The 20,897-nt window shown below is 42.1% G+C and overlaps 1 long non-coding RNA gene across 2 annotated transcripts in view; it reads right to left on the bottom strand.

The window, feature by feature from the left end:
- Positions 1-20,897, bottom strand: part of LOC121667522 — a 125,832-nt gene that overhangs the window by 35,749 nt on the left and 69,186 nt on the right. Inside the window, exons 3-4 of one of the 2 annotated variants that reach the window (XR_006017083.1) lie at positions 13,938-14,038; positions 12,546-12,653 (exon numbers count right to left, since the gene is read on the bottom strand). This is a non-coding gene — a long non-coding RNA (uncharacterized LOC121667522). Of the gene's footprint in view, positions 1-4,379; positions 12,654-13,937; positions 14,039-20,897 lie in introns of those variants that run through there. The other variant, XR_006017082.1, reaches the window with a different exon arrangement.

Below are 20,897 nucleotides of genomic sequence, written 5' to 3'. Positions count from 1 at the left end.
AAAGCGTGATATTGTTGAAATTGGTCTTTGAAATTGTCAGTGGGCGATCCACTTTTTTTTATTTTTTCATCCTTCAAACAGGAGGGGAACTTTTACCTTCATATGGCAAAGTTAACTCCCAAACATTACCCAGGGAGCATTTCATAAAACATGTTGTGATATACACTCTCTTTTGCACAGATATCGAAACAATCACTGCAAGCTCTTTTCTGTAACTACCACTTAAGGCTTAAGGATGTCCTCAAGGCCAAAGAGGTTTGGCTACAGGGAACTCAGAATTTCATTCCATCTTTCACTGGATTACCTTTGAACAAACCATTCTTTTGGTCACCAAAGCCAAGATTTCACTTTTTGAGGACAAATAATTTTGACACAGATGGCATTCTTCTCCCATGCTCTCTATAACAGGAAGGAACATTTAAGGAACTTTAAGGAACACTTTGTTTATACCAAAAAGCTCATGAAAATTCTCTTTGCACAAGTCTTCCATGTAGGAAACACCTGATGCTGATAGCAGAGATTCTGAAGCACCTGGTGCTACAGCTGCCAAAACAAAATGCAGAGTATAAATATATCTGTATCTATCTATATCTATATCTATATCTATTTTTTTTTAAGATACAGAGGTTGCTGAATTTCCTGGTTGTGTATAGCTGAAAATCAGACTGAGAAAGGAAGGAACACAACAACTTTTGTACCTTTATGTGATCTTCTGTTTTGGACTCAAGAAATTGTGAGAAGTTCAGAGATGCTCACACAATCACAATGAGTTGCAATCATCACCCAGTTCCTTTGAAAATACAAACTTTCCTTTGGCACTGCTGTGTCTCACGGAGTCAGGATGTTTCAGCTATGAGCATCTGCAAATAACAAGCATGTGAAATGATGCTGCAGTCTAGAAAACATCACCTCCTTGTCACAGAAGGATGCTCCAAGGTGCCACCATCTCCAGTTTCAGCTGGTTTTCTCATGAAGTTGCAGTCATTTTTAAGTTCTAAGATGCTGAACTTCGCAGTTATGACTCATAGTCTATGACATTTGATTGCTTCAAAATGTGTTTTAGCTATTTTACCTTGAGATTACTCAGAAATTTCTTCAGTAGAAACAGTAGCTTCACTTTTTCACCTCATCTCTTACAAGAAGTAAGGCAATTTTTTCAAGCTTCACTGGTTTCAAGTTAAGATCAAGATAAGAAAATCACAAAATAAGTGGCTCAATGCTGCAAAGATTCATGTATTTCATTGCACACATGGAGGCTGTTCCACTGACATCCACAAAACTGCATCACTGCACATGTAATGCTTTTGTAGGAGAGAGAGGCACAAGGAATTTGATTTCCAAAGGAGTTCAATGCATGTAGCTCTCAATGACCCAAATATCTCTGGCCATGGGGCTACTTGTGTAGGTACCAGTCTAAAAATCTGAAAGTCTTGACCCAAAGAGTTAATTTGAAGTTAAAGCTGTGATTTTGCATGAAAGCTACACCTTAATACATTGACCTGGAAAGGCAGCATTCTACATAACCATCAGTAGAAGGATGCTTGGGTTCAGACTCTCAGATGATACAAAATGTGAGTACATTATTGGACACACTGAAACTACACCCTTTCAGAAAAAGGCGTGGGGAGTCCTGTTTCTAAAAAATCAGTAGTAATAGTAATAACAATAATAATAATAGTCAAAAGATCTCTCTCAGCAATAGGACAAAGCTTTCCAAATAAAGAGCAGTTTACCTACAGAAACCTGCAGGTCAGCTGGTGCCTGTTGCTGTAAGGGGTGTTACCAGGGAAGAGACAAGGCCTGATTCCAGCCTCAGAATACAGAAGAATGTCAGGGGATGACCAAAACCTGTCAGACTTCCTTGGCATTCAGAGTATGTGGATCAGGCTGATGTCAGATACCGTACCAGGAACAACATGTCATTATTGCAGCTCAGAAAAATAGAGAAGAAAAAATGGAGGTCTACAACCTGATGGGTGGAAAGGAGCAATTCCACATGACATTTTTCTTTTTGAAAGAATATTAGCAAGCAATTTGTTTCCCTGGTTTTTTCTAACCATGAGTTTTTCTAAAGGAAAAATCTGTCTCTCCATGCCTGCCAAAAAGCATGTCAGACCTCTCGGGGAAGCAGGACCTACGTGTTGTATGTATCCTGAGTTAGTCTGGCATTCCTAGATACCCTGAAGTGAGAATCAGTTTATCAACTTCATTGCATGTTTTAAAAAGTACCATGAAACCATCTTATATCATCTTAACTTACTTGTAAAGTAGCTTATGGGAAACTCTTTTAGACTGAACACATAATTTCCAGATACCCATGTCCAAAATTTCTCTACTCCTCAGTGACTGCAAGTGCATATTGTTGCTTTATGGATGTCCAAATCTTTTCAATTTTCCACAACTATTCATGTGTATACATCACTCAGGAACATATATGAACCTTCTTTACTTATCCACCTTTTTCTGAACCCTAGAAATACTTTGTGGACCATGAAGCATTCATAGAAAAAATGCTGAAAACTGTGGCACTAAAGGAAAGAGTCACAGCTTAAGAAAACTTCCATTAAAAAAGGGATAAAGACATTTTTTCAGGAATTAAAGTGGAAATTTTCCAGATTCAAGTTTTGTGTCTTAAGAAAATTTCTTCTTTATTCTTTATGTTAATTGGCACCTACATTCCTACTGACAGTAGCAAAGTCAAAGAGATTATGAATTTTTCTCCTTTTTTATTACAGGGTTAAGAATAACCAATGTCCTGAGCATTTCAACAGCTGAAAACTGGACTTACCACACCATTATCTCATCTACTCTCATCACCACAATCCAATTAATTAAGAAAACCCTCCCTTGGGAGAGCAACACAGATAAATACAAAGTGACTTTTCACAGACAAGGAAAGCCTCAGCCTCTCTGAACACCTCATTGGCTTTGGAAGGCAGAACCCAATTACTGGTGGATAACTTTTGGGTTTTCCCATGATGGTGGAAATGGGTGGACAAACAAACAATAAGTTACATATTAGTCCTCTGGTCTTACTTGGTAGGTCTCATCAGGAAAATATCTAAAACCTGTAACTGTATTTTTAAAGATCCACTGTCTTGATGTCTTAAAAGGCCTCCTTTGCTGGTTATCTAACCTATAAACTGGCCAGATCACTGTAGAAAGCTGAATTAATTCCGCTTTTGTAAGGGCTTTATCTTTGCCAGTTGGATTTTCCCAGTTTTCTAATACTAAACTGAAAGGCAAGTTCTGTGGTATTTCATTCCCCATATGAGAAATATTACAGCCCATGGTTTTATGCTTATAAACAGAAAATTCACAAAAATAAAGCAAAGCCATCTAAAAACACTCCATTAAGCAAAGAGAGAAAACTAGAGAAAGTAGGCTTTGAATTCACAACCCTGGGGATCCAAACTGTGGCTGGAAATACGCTCCAAGCCTCCAAGCCATGGCACCACATGACTGTGGGCCAAAGGGTGTTGGCTACAATCCTCCTAATCTCTTCACAAGGCAGGAGCAAACCAACAGAGGATATCCCTGGAACTCTCTGACAAGTTCCCTGACAAGCTTCTCACAAGCTTCTAACAAACAAAGAGGTTCCAACTGGAGCTGGACCCTCCTGGACTCTCTCGAGCCCCAAACAAACTGTAAGAGATCTCTTAACACCCAACCCAGGTGCCAACAGAGTACCACCTTTATTCATTTACTCACGTGCCTCTGTGCTGGATCTGGAGAGTTGTCCGGGCTCTTGGGGCTCCTCTGCCTCCTGGACTGCCACAGCTGCCCCCCCTGGGTGCCAGCAGAGGCAGGGGAGCTGAGCTGAATCTTTCTGGGTCCCAGAGGATTTTCAGAAGCCCCATTGTCCCTTCTGGTGGTGCCAAAGAACTGATGCCTTAAGAGGCCTCCTAGAAACAGAGACTAGACTGGAGTAAGGGAATAAGGTAGGTATTTTTTTGAAAGGCCTTCAAAGGTCCATCTTAGGGTCCATCTTGGCAGTGGCCTCTGGCTCCCCAGGGTGTGCCTTTGAAGGCCTTTCAAATAAATACCTACCTTTATTCCTTTACTCCTGTCTAGTCTCTGTTTCTAGGAGGCCTCTCAAGGCATCAGTCTCCTCATGGAGCATTTGGAAGGGGAAAGCAGCGTGTAACAGACTGTTACCATGTTGGATATACACTTAAAGAAACACTGTGTTGTCTTTTTCTTTTTCTTTTCCTTTTCCTTTTTCTTTTTCTTTTTTTATTTTTCTTTTTCTTTTTCCTTTTTTTTCTTTTTATTTCTTTCCTTCCTTCCTTCCTTCCTTCCTTCCTTCCTTCCTTCCTTCCTTCCTTCCTTCCTTCCTTCCTTCCAAAGGTAGGACAAAAAGGTAGTGAGGACTTTTTGTCCTAATCCATTTGCAAGATCACAACTGGTGGCTCTGGAAAATGACTCCAAGGTCGTTAACAAATTATTAGGACATCCTAAATGGAATACTCTAAGTAGCCAGCTCTCCCCCTTCCGTTCTTCATGAGGCATTTGTACACACACAATATCAGAAGGACATTCAAAGCACAGTAACCAAAATTACCTCCAACAGCTACAACAGATGTATTTTCCTATTTAAAAAAAAAATCAAAATAGAATCTTTCATAATTATTTCCCCTTGAGAAAGTAACCAAAATAACACATTATTATAGGATATATACTTTCTTGATCATAACTGTAATACAGATTTTCAGAATTCATTCTTTAAAAAAAAAGATTTATTGTTACCTCATTCTACTTTTTGGCGTATTTTTAATCTTGGCTGTTTATCAGTGTTTTGCAGACCAAATGAAATTTTACAACTAGCATTGAAATTTTAAAAAATACCGTTTTTCAGAATGTTGTTTAGTAGGTAATTGTGGAATAAAAAGTTTGCAATTACTGATTTTTCTGTGGAATTGCAATGCAATTCCAAGTTTGGACAAGCATACCTGCTTCATCTGGGAAGGAGAGACTGATGCTATCAGGGATCCCTGGTAAACTGAGTTGGCTTTGAACTGATGACATAGTAATGAAGGTTTTAAATTCCTAAGCCATCCAACTGTCTATTAACAGCTCTTTAAACTTAACTGCATACACACTGATACCGATCTGCTTATTACTGCAGAAATTCTAAACATAAACATTATTATGAAATCTTGTTTTAGCCACCAAGAACAGAGAGAGAATGAAACACTAGACAGCTTTTCTTTGTCTTTTATTCCATGTGGGAGATTGGAGTTAGACATAGCAGCCCTGTAACCTGCTCTGGGAGAAAAATAAGCCCTTATAGGACAAAATGACCAGCATTATTCAAACAATTTGGCCTGAAAGGGCTTAGAAAAGGTAGGTGCAACAGAGGGAGGGAGAGATATCACAGCTGAGGAATATGAAGTACAGGAAAGTGTGGCAAGGACACAGCTGTGTGCTTTTGTCAAGAAATGGTTTATTTTTCAGAAGGTTAATTAATGGGATAATGCTTTTATAATGCACGTTGGCTCCATCAGCCAGAAAAGGGTTGCCCAAATGGACAACTCCTTCATACTGTGGGAAAGAAGGCAAACTCCTCTGACTATAAACAATTTTGCTCCATTAGGAGTTTGTTTCAGGCTCTTCTTCCTACTTCGTCTGAAGCAAAGGACAATTACACCGTCTGGATGGAACACATGCCCACTTCCCCTGGTTTGTTCAGACTGCTAAATGTGGCTGCCTTGCCTCTTTCAGGTTTTGTCTCTGGACTTATTGTGCTCTGCAGCCTGATTTCCACTTGAATCCACTCAGGACTAGGATGCTGAAACTTGATTGTTTCCACTCTTGGAGGCTGCCGGCTTTAGTGCCACACATTGCCTTAATGAGCTTCACCCCGAGCACGCGACCCAGCTGGCACTGAAAAACAGGAAGCATTTTGGCACACATTTTCCCTTTGTGGGGTGAGAGAGGAAGCAGACGCGAGCCCTGGCTAACAGTGACACAATTAAAATGGAAACAGAGAGCTGCCTTGCCCTCAGTGCAGCATGAGATGAACCCTAGGTCACCCCTTTAGGCTGCGTCCCTGGGTTGGATTGGAGATGTGTGAGGAACATCCACATTAAAACTTGCATGCAAGTGGTCTCCAGGGGCCTGAGCCAGCAAAAGTCAAGGGGAAGTCTGTCTCCCCATTCCCACAAAATCTGGATCAAGTCTATCTCCTCCCTTCTAGTGAGCAAGAAACCTTTCAATTAATTGGTTGGAAAAGTTTGTTAGGTGAAGATCGCTGCCATATTTGATGCACCAAGAGTCTTCTAACAGAGCATCAAAGAATTAGTGGCACCTCACTACACTGAGGCATCTGTACTGTGTAATTTACAAGGGCAGATATTCTGGACTTGACAAAACAAGGTGTCTGTTGGTGGTAACTTCCCTAAGTGGTCCCATTTCAGCTGTTGACAAACATAGGATTTCATTCTCCCAGCTGTCTTGGTACTTCCCAAGTCCTTCTCATAGTTGTGCCCAAGAGCCCTTATTGTTAATTTACCTTCATCCTTACTTCATTTTGTCATCTGGGTATTTTGTAATAGCAACAAGCATAGAGGAGGGGGTGAAAGGGTGGGGAAAGCACTCACCTTCTTTTCTTTCATTGGTAAATAACATTCAAAGCAACTTGGAAGCCATGTAGTTGTAAGGAAAAAATATGATCCCGTTCCACACCTTGGGACATTTTTTCTTGATGTAAATTTAGCAAAGGTGCATGAGAGAACATTTTAGCATGAAAGCATTAATCCACATTTCATTATGTTTGTCAGAGCAGGATTCATGAGGATAAAATCTGTGCTGAGCAGGAGCATTTTCCTGTAACTCAAGTACGACTTTTCTGAAAGATGGCAAGGTGAAATTTGTATCATCATCATTAAAAGCCAAATCCTACAGTCCTTACCAGTGGCCAAACAAAATCTCTGAGCAAGTGCTACAGGGACCCTTAGAAAAGACAGCAAAATGTGAACTGATATTGGTGTTCAGCACAGTCAGGATGTCTTCTCTTTCTTTTTCAAAAGGGATACACTTTTTGTCACAACGTCATGGACAGTGCCTACCTAAAGTGGTGTCATTCCTGTAGCCAATTATTCCCACTTAGTGAGCAGAATCTGCATAATGAGATGTGATGGCTTTTCCTGCGATGCAGAGGAAGAAGTAATTAAAAAAATCCCACTGGGTAATGCTCATCAGCTTCTACACATTTTTCGGATGAATTGCTGAATTTTGTGGAAAACTTCACCCCCCTCATCCCAGTGGTCAGCCTTCATCTGCTTTACAAGCAAGGGCTGAACACTCATCAAGAACTGTTTAGTGCTTTCTCAGTGTAAATAAAAGAAAAAAGCATTTTTTACAGTAAAGGCTTTTGTCATCTGTAGAACTCCAAGTAATTTACAAAGAAGTCAATATCTCCATCTTGCAGATGGGAAAGAAGATCAAGGATGAGCTGCTCGACCCATGGTCATGCAGAAACAAAGCATGGAGAGCCCTAAAATCTTGACCCCTAAAATAGGGACTGCATTCACAAACCCAGATGCAGAAGGGACATTTTAGGGAATAAAACCCAGCTGTGCTCTCAATATTGTAGCAAAAATCTCCTTAAAAAGAAAATTACTGATCGATACAAAGTCAGGCAGCTGGATGAATGGTGGAAAGATGACATTTGATCACCTTAAATGGAAAATACAAGCATTGTAGACAGTCTGCTCATAAGTCATTCACAGGTATGAGTCTATACAAGCCAGTTTTGCAAGAGTTTGTAGATCTTTTTCGTGATTGTGTTTCAGCTTCAAATCATATTGGCATCTACCCACAGACTTGTCATCTTTGGAAACCCCAGCTTATGCTAATTGTAGGCCCGTTGAGGGCTCTGAAAACACATGGAATACAAAGAAAGAGCAGAAAAGAACTGGTAATGGAGGGGAAGCAGAAGGAAAAGTAGAAAGAGTAAAGAAAGAAGAATAAATTTGAGAGGACGGAAGCAGGAGAATGAAGAAGATTAGGAAAAGAGGAGAGTCATGAGAAGAAATATAGGAGGAGAGATAGGGAAATTTGGTTTTAATTATGTTTATTGTAGTTCTTCATGCACAAAATTACGAAGTGAAAACAACATAAACAGCTCTGCTGCAGGCATGCTAGGAAACAATCCATAAAGCAAGGAAACGTTACACAGGAGCTTGGAGTGACGTACTACATTATTCACTGCGTAGTAATTGCCCAAAAGAAATTAATGAGACTTTTTTCAATTAGTTTGGTGGATAGCTGGAAAGACTTATAGGATTGTTTGCTGTAGATTCTTTACCTAAATAACAGATAAAAGATAACCAAGACCTTTAGAAGCTGGTTGTGAAATAAAAAGTTAGATATGCTCTGTGCAGGAAAGGCACCCCTGCCCCAGAGTAGGACCCCTCATACCAGATGGAGGACGTGTTAATACAGTAAGAGACAATCCCTGCTCAGAGAACTTGAAGGAAACATTGGAATGGAGAGACAAGATGTGCTGAAACACACGAGAATAAAAGATTTTACAGGTCCAAAGCCTGAACCCCAACAAATTCTCAAATCCACCACTAAAGCTGGCCCAGCTTTCAGCTACTCAAATAGTTCAAGAGAGAAGCTTAACAGAAACAATCAAGCAATTTAGGTGTGACAAGTTTTGGCAGGGTAAAGTCATTCTCCCCAAAGAACTGCATTCTCCTCCACACGGATTAAGGCCAACAGGGACCCAAATACCACATTTCCAGCTCTTCCCATTTGTATTCCACATGTAGGGCTTTCCCCCTTATTCCTAAACCCATGCTCATTTTACTTTCTCTCTTCAAAGAAAGAAACTTCAGAAAACCCTTTGACCCGAAGGGCTGAATGGAGAGTACCTCCTATCCATAGCAGATTTTTTCATTTCCCCCTAGAGTCTGGATGATGATCACAAAGATTTTTCTTTTCATTTCCTTATTACCCATTTCTACCTTTGAACTTTTCTAATTTAGAAATCCATGATTCTTCATCTTCTTCATCTCACAGTTCTAGCTGCTGGATCTTCCCTGGTAGCAGCTAACAAGGCTGGGATCATTAAGCAAACAATCAAGGAGAAAATCTAGATACATGTTAATAGGAGGATATTCTTTCTTGTTATAGCACAGAAAATGTCTCTTAAAGTTTCCTGTCAAAATGTCCTTGAAATCTGCTGAGTGTTATTCTTGCCAAACACATTGTCACAAGAATTCTGCCTGTTTCTAACATAAGCCTCTGAGCTGGTTGGTACAATTTCTGGCAAAAAAAGTTAAAATCAGGAAACTGTGTACCCAAAAACAATGCAATATTGTAACGAAGTGTCTACACTCCCAAAAGATTCATGTGGACAGGTCTATCTGTGTGTGACCATGTCCTGCGTGGTGTGACTTGGCACCTGAGCTCTGAGCATGTGGCACAGCTGCAGTGCCAGGAGTGCAGCCCATTGTCACACCAGTAGTGGTTAATTGGCACAGCACGCTGGCAAAACTCAGAGCAGCCCCGGACTGCAGGGATGGGCACATTGCACAGCCTTTATCCTGCCACCTGCCTCCACTCACTCATCACACACTCCTGCCCCACTGGCCAGGCAAACACAACTGGTGCAGCTCTCTGGAGCAGTCCATCTTCTCTTATGTCCTTAACCTGCTCCACTCATGCTGCATTTCTCTCTTAAAGCCTCCTAACAGAGCAGAATTGTGTCCATGGAAACCTTCCTTGCTTTGCACTAGCTATGCAGTCTGTTGCTACACTTTTGCATCGAATTTGTTACTGCTGCTTATTCACTTGGACCGAAACAGCAAACTTGTCTGGAGATGTCCTGAATTATTCATAGGCAGCATGTACAAAGATAAGTCAGGGCATGAGATGCACCTCAGTGCTGAAGTCAACGTGGTGTGTGAGAGTGATGCTTGTGTGGCTTTGTGGGGGAGCTGCTCTCAGCCACTGGGAATGCCGAGGGGTTGGCTAATGACCATTAAGACCTGACAGCCAATTTGCCTTTGACAGTGGAAGACAGGGGAAGTTTTTTCACACAGCAGCTGCCTTTGCCTCACTTTGATTGTGAACACAACAATAAGGCATGGAGTCACTCCCAGGTTTGTGTTTAGACTTTCACAGCAGTAGTTTTGTGGACACATAGGGGCGAGTATATCTGATAGAGCTTAGGCAGCTAATTGCTTCGTTCTGCCTCTCCAGGATGTATTAAGATGACTATATATCAACTGTGGCTCTGGAGCTGCAGCTGGAAAACTATCCATGGAAGTTGGATAAATAGGCTGATTTCAGATCTGTTATCAGCTTTGAGCTCATTTTTCACACAGTGCAGGTGTATTCACTATAAAGTATTTATGCTTTACAAACAATTTCTACTTTCCTCTGAAGTCTGGTACTGAAAGAGCCAGAAGTCAGTGTTTGTGAACTCTGAGTCGGCCTGGTTTGAAAATGCTAGGTTCAGTTCTGATTTCACACCACTCCAGTATGCTTTGCATGACTTCCATCTCTAGTCTGAGTCTGCAGGATCAGAAACAGGCCTATCTATAAAGTCATCACCTAAACAGACAGTCATGCTTTTCTAAAAAGAAGGTGTATATCTATTACTCTGAGAAAATGGGGGACAAAGTGATTCCATACTGAAAACACTTCTGTAAGCCCTGCATTAAATACTCATTTAAGCACTCATGTTCATCCTTGTCCAAAATGGGAAAATTTTTGAAAACACAAAATCGTTGAGAGAAGAGAAACTTGGTTCTGACCCATTTACAGCCATTAGCAGACTTTGGAAATGTCCCAATTAGAAGATGCAAGTCACAAAAGCAAGGTGCCACATCCCACAGCACAAGCTAATGGATTTAAAAAGAAGAGAGCTACCTTGCTAAACCACCATTGGTGGACCAGTTTGACCATGGGAAGAGACTTCTGTTTGTAAATGGCATGTTCCTACTTAAATTAACTCAAACTTCTCTTTCTGCTATCTTTATTTTAAAATCAGATTTATACCAGTTAGTAATTTTTCCCTAAAGCACTTTACAGATCTATGCCATCACAGTTGGTGTCTGACTTTCAGCTGTCAGTAATGTAGTACTGCAAGATGTTTTTAACTTAAATTTTATATATATATATATATCTTATATTTAAATTACTTCAGAATTGTGTACAGAGCCTTGTTTTTAAACACTTGTTCTCTTTCTGGAGATCGTGTACACGTGCAGAGTTTGTTAGGAATCCAAGAATTTTCTGATTCTAATACTCCTACAGAACATGACTAAATATTCAGCAATGCTTCAAATTAAGTTAATGCCCCACCCGAGCAGATCAGCTCTTCAAACAGCCTACATTCCTTCATCTGGGAGTGGAAGGAAATCATGAAAAAAAAGTAAATAAAGGAGTGAGATGGAAAGCATTTTTGCTGTGCAATTATCCTGATTTTTAACTTGCGCTCCCTGAGAAAAAAAGAGGGAAGGGCAACCCTTGACATGTCCCTAGGTCATGGCAGGGAAAAATTGCTTGTGGGTCAGTACTACCATCCATAGTCACCTTGACCAGTACCTTACTCTGTCAGGGCACTGAATTTAAGAAGAGATCTCAATGCCTTATGTTTTAAAATCATAACAGATACAAGTGAGATGCCCCTCAGAGCAGGACTTGTGCCCAGCTCTTGCTGTGGGCTGGAGCAGAGAGGAGGAAGAGTATTCAAGACACCTTCCCTCCCATTTTGCAGTATAACATTCTTCTTACTCAGCCAGTTTTCCCCTAGTCTACTTCATAAGGTAGCGCTAAGCTTGAGTTCCTGGCTCATAATGTGATTTTCACACATAACCAACCTGTCTGGGTGGAAGGGTTGGGGAGGAGCATATTTCCACACATGTACTTATTTGAGAGTACACTCATCCACCTCAACTGATCATTTCAGAGTTATTAGGCAAATATCACGATGACACCAGACCTTCCTTCCAAGCCATCTGGAGAGAATAACTCAGAAATTTTGCAAGACTTTTTCTTTCTTCCCACTGCCATGATTTCATTACCATAAACCAGCCTGCTAGCAGACAAATCAGGGAATTATGCACCATGCTGAGCAAAGCCTTGGTGCAGGGTCCATATTTTGCCATTTAGCTCACGACAAAACTCACGTTTATCAGTCATACTTGGGAGCATTGCTGCTCTTCAGCAGAGATTTTTGCCTTCTGAGGAGGTGGTTTGTGTTCCATGCACCCTCTGAATCACATTCTGCCTTTTAGATTTTAGTACGCAGCGATGACACAGCAAATTACACCCTTGTAATATGAAAACATAATATTTTTCTAGCAACAGTTCATAATGCTGTGACCAGCTGGTCCAAAATGGTTAGCAATGACACATCCTCAAATTCTCAAAGGCGTGCTGGTAATGCAGCTCCTCAGAGTCTCTAATTTCTTGGTTTTAGGACGAAATGAATGGAGCATCTTACATGAAGGCATTCCACTCTGGATCATACAGCAGTGGGAGTTTCAGAAGAGTTGAAGCCTTCTTGAATTTAAGCAGCTCACCTTATTTCTGGTGTCCTGTTCTCATGATGAGGCTACATCTCTGATGACATCTCTGTGTGCATGCTGATCGTATGGGGAGATAGGGTCACCCCTGAATTCTCTGCATCCCTGAAAATGAGAGAAATGTGAGTAAGGGAAAGTCCATTGCGCAGCATATGCTGCTAGTTACTTACTTTGACTTGACATTGATGGATGCATTCAAGTATTTACAAGCTGCTTGATGAGATGACTCAGAGAAAGTTTGAAAGAAACAGCACGGCTGACACCCCTGCTTAAAGGGGGAGGAAGTGGGAGGGAAAGATTGCCTTGAGATCAGAGTTTGTGGTTTTTTAAAATGCTGCTGCTTCACAAGCCCACTCTTTGTGCTGGAGTAATTATGTGGGTGTACTAGGAAAAAAAAGCTAAGCAGCTTGAGAAAGGTCTGGCTGTGGGGAAACCCAAATTTAAAAATCCTGAAGAAGCAGAGCAGCTCAGTAGTCCTGGAGGAGGACATGCAAGCCACCTTTGCAAGAGCCTAGAGCAGTTACTGGGCCAGTCATGGAAGTTTGGGGTGCAGATCAGCCATCCATGGGCAACAAGCCTACCTTTCCATCACCCTGCTGTAGAACTCCTCCCTGCTGGGGTTGTCCCCAGTCTGTGGCATTGCACGAGACATAGATCAGCACATTTCTCCCAGAATTTGAAGACTGCTTTAGTCGAAGGTTTCTCTGACCACACGAGAACATAAACAAGAGTAGGGACTGGAGGGTCAAAGAGCCATTCAGAGCTCTTCCTTCCACCCCTACAATGTGTGGCTGAGCCCTGGAGGTATGTCCTGATACTCACCAGCACCAAGCCCTCTTGCTTGGGGTAAGGCCAGAGCCATGGCAAGGCACAGAACAGAGACTTTGGGATCATGTCTGTCATCACTGATTTTTTAATGAGCAGAGAGCAAAAAGGAATGTGCATCCTGTTCTATGAATTGCCATTTTTTGAGCTGTTGGGAGGGAAATACCTGCACCAAGCTGGGAAGCCACTCCCAAAAGCCAACACATTTAACTCTTTCCATTTCTCTTACAGCTTGTGCAGGTCACAGAGCAACAGTGTAGAAAAAACCCCACGGAATCTTTCTCCACAGTTCCATATGGGAATGATGCACCTCCACCTGTCTCCATGGCCAAGGGAGGGTAAGTGCCCTTGTGAAGCCAGTGGTGCAAGGGAAAAGTGTGGTTAAACTTGGACTTCATCCCCATCCTCAAGACAGTCTTCATGAAGAAATCCTCATCTTATAACCAGCATGGTAAGAAGGACAAATTCCCTAAGTAACCAGTTGGCACAGTTCCCCAGCATGAAGAAAGAGGAGGGAAAAGACCATTCCACCTGCAGAGTCCTAACAGGGATTTTGTAACTTACCTTTGTACAAAGGAACCAGGATGTCAAGGATGTGAGCTATTTCTTGTATGCATTGCTGCTTCAACTCATCAAACTCCCTTCAGAGTCCATTTCAGGCAGCTCTAAAAACAATACAGGGATGTCTTGAGCATCCTTTGTCTGCAGCTCACACCCGAGTGAGCTCCATGCCAGCTGTGGGGGCCTGGGTAGAGGTGCTGCTCTGGAAGTGGGAGTTTGGTGTGGATCAGCCACCTCAGGATCCACCCAGGTGCTGTAGCAGAGGCATACCCTAACTTGCAAAAGGAATGTGATGTACAAGAATTGTTCTCCACCCAAGGAAATATCACATGCTACTATTTATATTCTTTTATATCCTCTAGGGGCTTGGATAATTCTGGATGCTCCCTGTTCCTTAAAATAAAATGTAAAAAAAAAAAAAAAAATTTAAAAGGGAGGAGAGATTAAGAAACTAATGAAAAATCCTAAAATGGCTGTCTTGTTCTGAAGAAATAAGAGTATTTCCCTCAAAAGTTTTTTTGCAAAAATCTCTAATTGCACTAGAAGATATTCTACTTCCTTGGAATTTTGTTTTTCTGTCAGACTTTGCTGAAAGGGATATTTTTCTTGTCAAATCTTGTATAATTACAAAAGTAAAGGCACATTTTCCACTATGGTGGTGAAATTTCATTTGGAATGAAAGACATTAAAGAAATGTAGGTGTATTAATGTTGTCGAAAATAGCATTATGTAACAGACATTTGATGGACTTGCAGGTCTTTATTGGAGGTCAGATGCAGTTATTACTCATTCCCCAGTGCTCACAGAACATGATGCCCCTTCTAACACCAGTGGAGGACTGGAGAGGGAACTGTTTTGGAACACCGGTACCTCAACTTAATTCCTCTTTTCTTTTGGGAGTATAAAGGAGCAGCACTCTGACTGGCAGAGTGCAGTGAGGAAATTTGCTTAATTGATAAAACAATAATGCTTAATACAAATCATAACACACGAGTAAAAGAACAGGAGAAAGGAGCCTCTAGCTGCACAAAAGAAAAGCTCTATGAGATTTTAAAATGTTCCCTTCCATGCATATATGCAGTGTTTTGTACAGTAACCATAAAAATGACATGTTTTATACCTTTCAAGCACAAGCAACCTGTTTTGACTTTGTAGCACTTGGTGAGTCATTAGAGAAACTGATATTACTAAAAGCTTTGCTATTTCTCTTGTTCTAACTGAGATCCCTGAAAATAAAGGCTTGGGTAAGATACATGCTGCAAAAACAAAATAGTGTGCATGTTCATTGTCTCCCCATCTTTGCAATGTGCAGGTTTGGGTATCCAGCTTGCCCTTTCTTTACCATCCAGGACAAGTCCTGGCTCCAGAGCTGCTCATCTGAAGTGGAACCCCACTGGGCACAGGGTAGGTTTCCTCCTTTCCTGCAAGTGCATGTGGAGGGGAAGCGAGGGTGTCTTTTTGCTCATAGACTCAGACCCTGGGTGATCTGGGGTAGCTGGTGTCTGTGATGACACCTGGCTGAGCTCACTCCACCTGCCCATCCACCATGTCCCAGCCATGGCACTCCTGGAAACACTAAGCCTCTGGAGCTGCAAATCCAGGCACTGCGCCTGTCACAGGTCCCTTGGCTCATCCCCTGCCTGGGACCTGCCTGCTGAGCCCTTGTGCCCTGCAGAGCCCCTGGTTTGTGCCATTCTGAGCCCTGGACACCACCCCAGCTGGTGTAGAGCTTCCCTGTGCAGCTGAGCTCTGCATTGCAAACAGCACAAATTAGGGCAAGAAGACAGAGTCACCAGAAAGTTTTTGCCTGTGATCACACCATTGCTCTCCTTAACTATCAGCCACCAGAAGTGAAAGCACTTTACAGGAGGAAAAGCAACAACTAACCTATAAATAAAGCATTGCACTCCTTCTCAATGTATTTTTCCCCTGAGCAATCAATTAATGTTTCTGCAACAAAGAGATTATCAGCTCCTGTGAGTGGGAAAAGCAGGGGTCTGATGTGAGTGTGAGGGGGCTCGGCTGCAGCAGACACACTGCAGAAAGAAGCACCGCTCCTGCAAGGTGCAGTATATTGCATCCAAAAAATGGGAGACGTCCCTGCATTGAGGAATCATCTTATCTCTGAATCCAAACATCTGTGGATTTTATTTACTGATTTTTGAAGGCTGAACAGACAGCTATGTGTGCAGAGAGGCAGCAGGGTATTCATTTGCTTCATTGTTCATGCCTTCAGTCTTCCTCTGGCTGGTTGTGAACAGTATTTTGCTGCTGAGTACCAGTGGACTCTTTCATGGTGTCTGAAAGCTTGTCAATAAAAATAACTGCAACAAGAAAAGAACAGCTTTCCTATCGTGCAGCACTTTCAAGTTATCTCTTGATAGCAAGTGGTCAGATGTCACCACTATAAAACCACAGTTTTCTGGGATAATGTACAACCCGAACAATAAATCCAGTATTGTATTCCTAGTCTTTCACATCAGATATGCAGGACTCAGTGTCACTGCTTTTCCCTTCAGTTTAACCAGGGTTGGTCTGTCTGCTTAAGCTGAATGTTCTTCTGACTCCTACTCCTTTCTAAAACTAACCCACTTCATCTGCTGCCTGAATAAAAAGCTTCGCGTTAGTCACGACATCTTCCTGCACTGTTTTATTCACAAAGTTTGACAGAAAAATACATGTTATGAAACCAACTTTTAATGCTTGATGGAAATAGGTCCGAACCTCCCTGGGCAGCTGTCCTGTGAAAACTGAAGGCAGCATTAAGAGCTCCAATCCATTTTCACCCTGCTTGATGTGTTGGCAGGCTTGGGTCACCCACTGATCAGACCAAAGACCATCATGCTGGGTGGACCAAAGGCCCATCAAAACCAATACTTGATCTCTGACAGTAGTCAGTAGTAGGTGTGTCAGGGCAGAGGACAAATAAATTGTAGTGGGAATCATGTTCCCACCTTGTCTCAACCTGCTGCCTCAGACGTCGTGCTCACAGTTTTAGTAGCTCTGGAAGCATTTTTCTTTTTGTGTTTTGGTCATCATATGAAGCAATTCAGACTTTCCACTCCATAGCATCCTATGAGTAAAACATGTCCAATGATCATGCAATGCATAAATCACTTTCTTAATGTGCTTCTGATCTTCAGTCTGGTAGCACCAGAAGAGGTTGCCCAGAAAGGCTGTAGGATCTGCATCCTACATTCAAACCCAAGGAAGACAAATCCTGAGCTAAGCTGGCCCTGCTTAGAGAGAGGTTTGGACCAGATTATGTCCAGGGATTCCTTTCAACCTAAATCATCCTGTCCTTATAACTTGTCAGGGTGTTCACCCCCCTTTTCAGCAAGTAATAGTGAAACACTTCTTTCTTTTCACTTTCTTCTTACACATCAACCACATCATTCACAGTCCCATGAAGGACCACAAGCCAACAGCCCCTCTCTGCCCTTGCCAGGTCTCTTTTCCAGATTCCAGGGTGATTATTCTGTTTTGCCGCTCCCCCTTAGAAAAGGGTGAGGTGCTCTGTACCTCCATTCATCCTTGCTGCCCTTCTCTCAACCTTTATTAATTCTGTTTCATCCCTTCTTAGGGAGAAAGGAAGGATCAGAACTTGCTGCAGAGTTTAAGAGGTGAGCAAATCAGGCACTTTCTACTATGGGAAAGTGGTGTATCCAGACTATTAGATAAACTTCTCCTAATAATCCCAGTCTGGCCAACTTTGCAGAGCCATGAAACAGATTTTCTCCATGGTACTCCCAGACTCCTATTTCTCTCTCTTACTGTAATTCTTTATTGTAATCCCATTCTACAACATCTTCGTTCCTCTTCTCTTCATTCTCACACTTCCCCAGCAGTCAGGGCAACACTGGTGTTTGTGGAGCTCTGTGGAAGTCAGGCAGTCTCAGCAGCAGCTTCCATCACACCAGGAACCTCTGGCTTGAAGGGGAAGGCTGTGACTCCTTGGCAGCCTCAGTCAGTGTGTGTTCTGGCACCACAGCCGCTTCTGCTGTCCTGCCCCACAGCCCTGCACCTCTCCTGCAGCACCTCAGGGCACCTTGGGTGTCCTGCCACACTTCAAAGCCTTCCTCATGCGTACAAACAAAAGGTCACAAGTAGATTTCTTCCATATTAACACCTCAAAATGAGTCTACAAAGGAGCAGAGAACATCCAGGCTAGTGCAGGGGATGGAGTGGGGTTGTGGGAGAGGGGAAGATGGTAGCACTGCACTGCAGAGGCAGCTGTTCCATCAGCTGAGGCTGCCATGGGACTGCAGCTGTGCTCACTCTTCCCAGAGAGGAGCCCCTGGAAGCTCAGAGCCTGAGGAAGGAAGTTGCTAATGAGCATCTTTCCTTCTTCCCTTTCTCACATGCAAAAGTACAATTCTTTTAATGGCAAAAGATAATAACTGCAATATGTTATGATTACAGCACACTTTTTTTTCCCCCCAGCAAATCTTTGCTGGTTTCACATGAAGTCTGTCCTAACAAGGCTGTATGAGGTATCTATCTTACAGAGATATAAGGTGAAGCTCAGGGATGTAAAACTATGTGATTGAATTCATGCAGTCTATTAGGAGCAGCCAAGAAACAGGACTTAAAGGTCTGTCTCAGACTTCATTAATGTCTTTAACCACTAGAAAAATGCTTGTACAGAAGGGGGAATTTCTCCATGTAATACTGCTGGGGAAGCGATTGAGGGAAAGCCTGATGCATGTCTGAAGGAGACACCTAATTTCTTTTCATGCTTTTCAGGTATCTTTTCAATAGCTTTATCTTTTAGTATCCATAGCCTTACTTTAAGTTTCTCATTCCTAAGTAGGATGACTCAGATTAGATGCCCTCACACAGACTGGAAATACAATTTTCTGTCTGGGTCAGGCTATTCCTCTTTTACATACTTCTCTTCTGAAATCCTTCCAGATTTCTCTTCAGATTTCTCTTCAGAAATCTGAAAAGGATAAGCCCTGCTCTTCTAATAGTAATGGGATATCCTCCTCCCAGCCAAGGGCCTCTGCTCTCCAGCTATGGCCCCTGCTAGCAACCTTCATGGGCTTGAGCGAGAAAAGCCTTTCAAAATTTTAATACATCTATCTCTGTTCAGGAAAGCACTGCAGTCAGGAGCTCACTTGCAGACCCCCTGTATTGTCAATGAACTCTTGTAGAAAATGAGTGTCATACCCACAAGGACAACAAAGCAGAGTAAGTGTAACGTAACTGGTGGGACTTTTTGCCTAAGGTTTTAAATTGTCCATATTTTTATATCATATGACTTCAAAAATGATATTTGTTCATGTAATTAGAGACTGTACCATCCCAGAACAGCCAAATTGAGACTCTGTGGGCAACATGAACATTGTAGTTTCCTGGTATCTGCTTAAAATATATTCCTAATGCATTCTTTCATAGATTTATTTCCCCTGTCTTATTCAATATTCCAACATATTTTAAAAGTAAAAAAAAGAAGAAATGAAGAGAGAAAAAGATAAAGCTAAATTTCTAACAACTATGGCATTGACAATCCTACATATCTCTAAGGAGATGGTTTTTTCTGCACAATCTGGGAGTTATAACCACACCAAGACAACATCAGCAACAACCATTTCTAGCTTTGCAGAACATGATCACAGTCTGAACTGCCATCAGGAACTTAGACTGTCCCACCAAATGCTTTCCACCAGTAGATCTCCAAGTGAACTAAGAAGAAAGGCAAGTATTACTGTCCCCATTTCACACTCACACAAAGGTACTGGTTCCCAAAGAACTGAAGGGAGATACCTTGAGGAGAAAGGTCAGGAGCAGTAAAGTCATGGAACAGAATAAGGCTCACTTAAATCCCAAACCAGATGTTGATGGTTCCCATTACTCCTCCAAAACGACCAGACAAAGACAAATCAGATTTCAGTTTCATTTTTATTTCAGGCTGTCCTCATGTGACTGCATATTACACCTCCTGTAAGAAAAAGCAAGAGCTTCCCTCAGGCTGTCCCAGGAAGGCCTTGTCCTGAAGCTGTTGCAGGGAAGACAGCTGTAGAAATTGTTTTTCTATGACAAGCACACGATGTGCAGAGCATCACACTTGGCTCCAGAAGCCGGCGATAAGGCAGGATGCGGGAACTGCCTCCTACTCTGGCCATGAACCCAGAACCACATCCTCTCTCTCGGGAACAACTAACTGTTTTTTCCTCTGCTGCCTACTACAGACCATGAGGATGGTGGACATCCCACTCAAGCCTGAAGAGGATTGTTTACCCTGTCATGAAAACCATGCCTGGGCAAAGTGGAACTTTACAGCAGCCCACAAGTAGTCAAATCCCAGACTCTGTAACCAGAGCGCAGAGATGCACTCCTGCTCTTCCCATCCTTCTGCAGTGTTCTGCTTCTGATAGCTCAGCCATCTGCTCTCCAAAACAAAGAAATAATACTGCAAGCACTTCCCTGACACTCTTGTTTTTAACTAGACAATGGTCTTTTCATATCCCCCATATTAAATCTGATGAGATGGCTTTGCTTAAACCTGTACACTCATATACATATTTTCATGCTGAGACCATATTTAATAAGCTCAGTCCTGCCTAGCTGAACAATTTCTATCCAGCAGGCATTGCTCAGGTAGGATTACAAACCATGAAAGGAGTTACCTGGATTCCCTTCATTATTACGGCAGCATCCCTGGTAAATAGGGAATCACAGCTGGAGTTCTAACAGCACTGTGATCATTCTCATCTTCCCATACCAGCAACCCCACTAAAGCCCAGGACAAATCTGCCCCAAGGTAAGGAACTGTTGAGCATTCAGTACGACCAGCATTCAGTGAGCAGCTTGTGGAAGCTCTGGGGGGGCTCAATTTCTACGGTGAGTGCTGTTCTCCCTGAAACAGGACAAAACTCCATGAAGAACAAGCCTTTTTACAGCTGTGGTGGAGTCATGCTCTCATCTATTCTAGCAAAAGGATGAAACCCAGAATAGTCA

Source organism: Corvus kubaryi, unplaced genomic scaffold, assembly GCF_017639235.1.
Source record: "Corvus kubaryi isolate FWS band 111438036 unplaced genomic scaffold, C.kubaryi_AGA036_p1.0 133, whole genome shotgun sequence".
NCBI classification, from domain to species: domain Eukaryota; kingdom Metazoa; phylum Chordata; class Aves; order Passeriformes; family Corvidae; genus Corvus; species Corvus kubaryi.
Note: the sequence above shows the minus strand (reverse complement) of the source record. Positions and strands in the feature narration are given on the sequence as shown.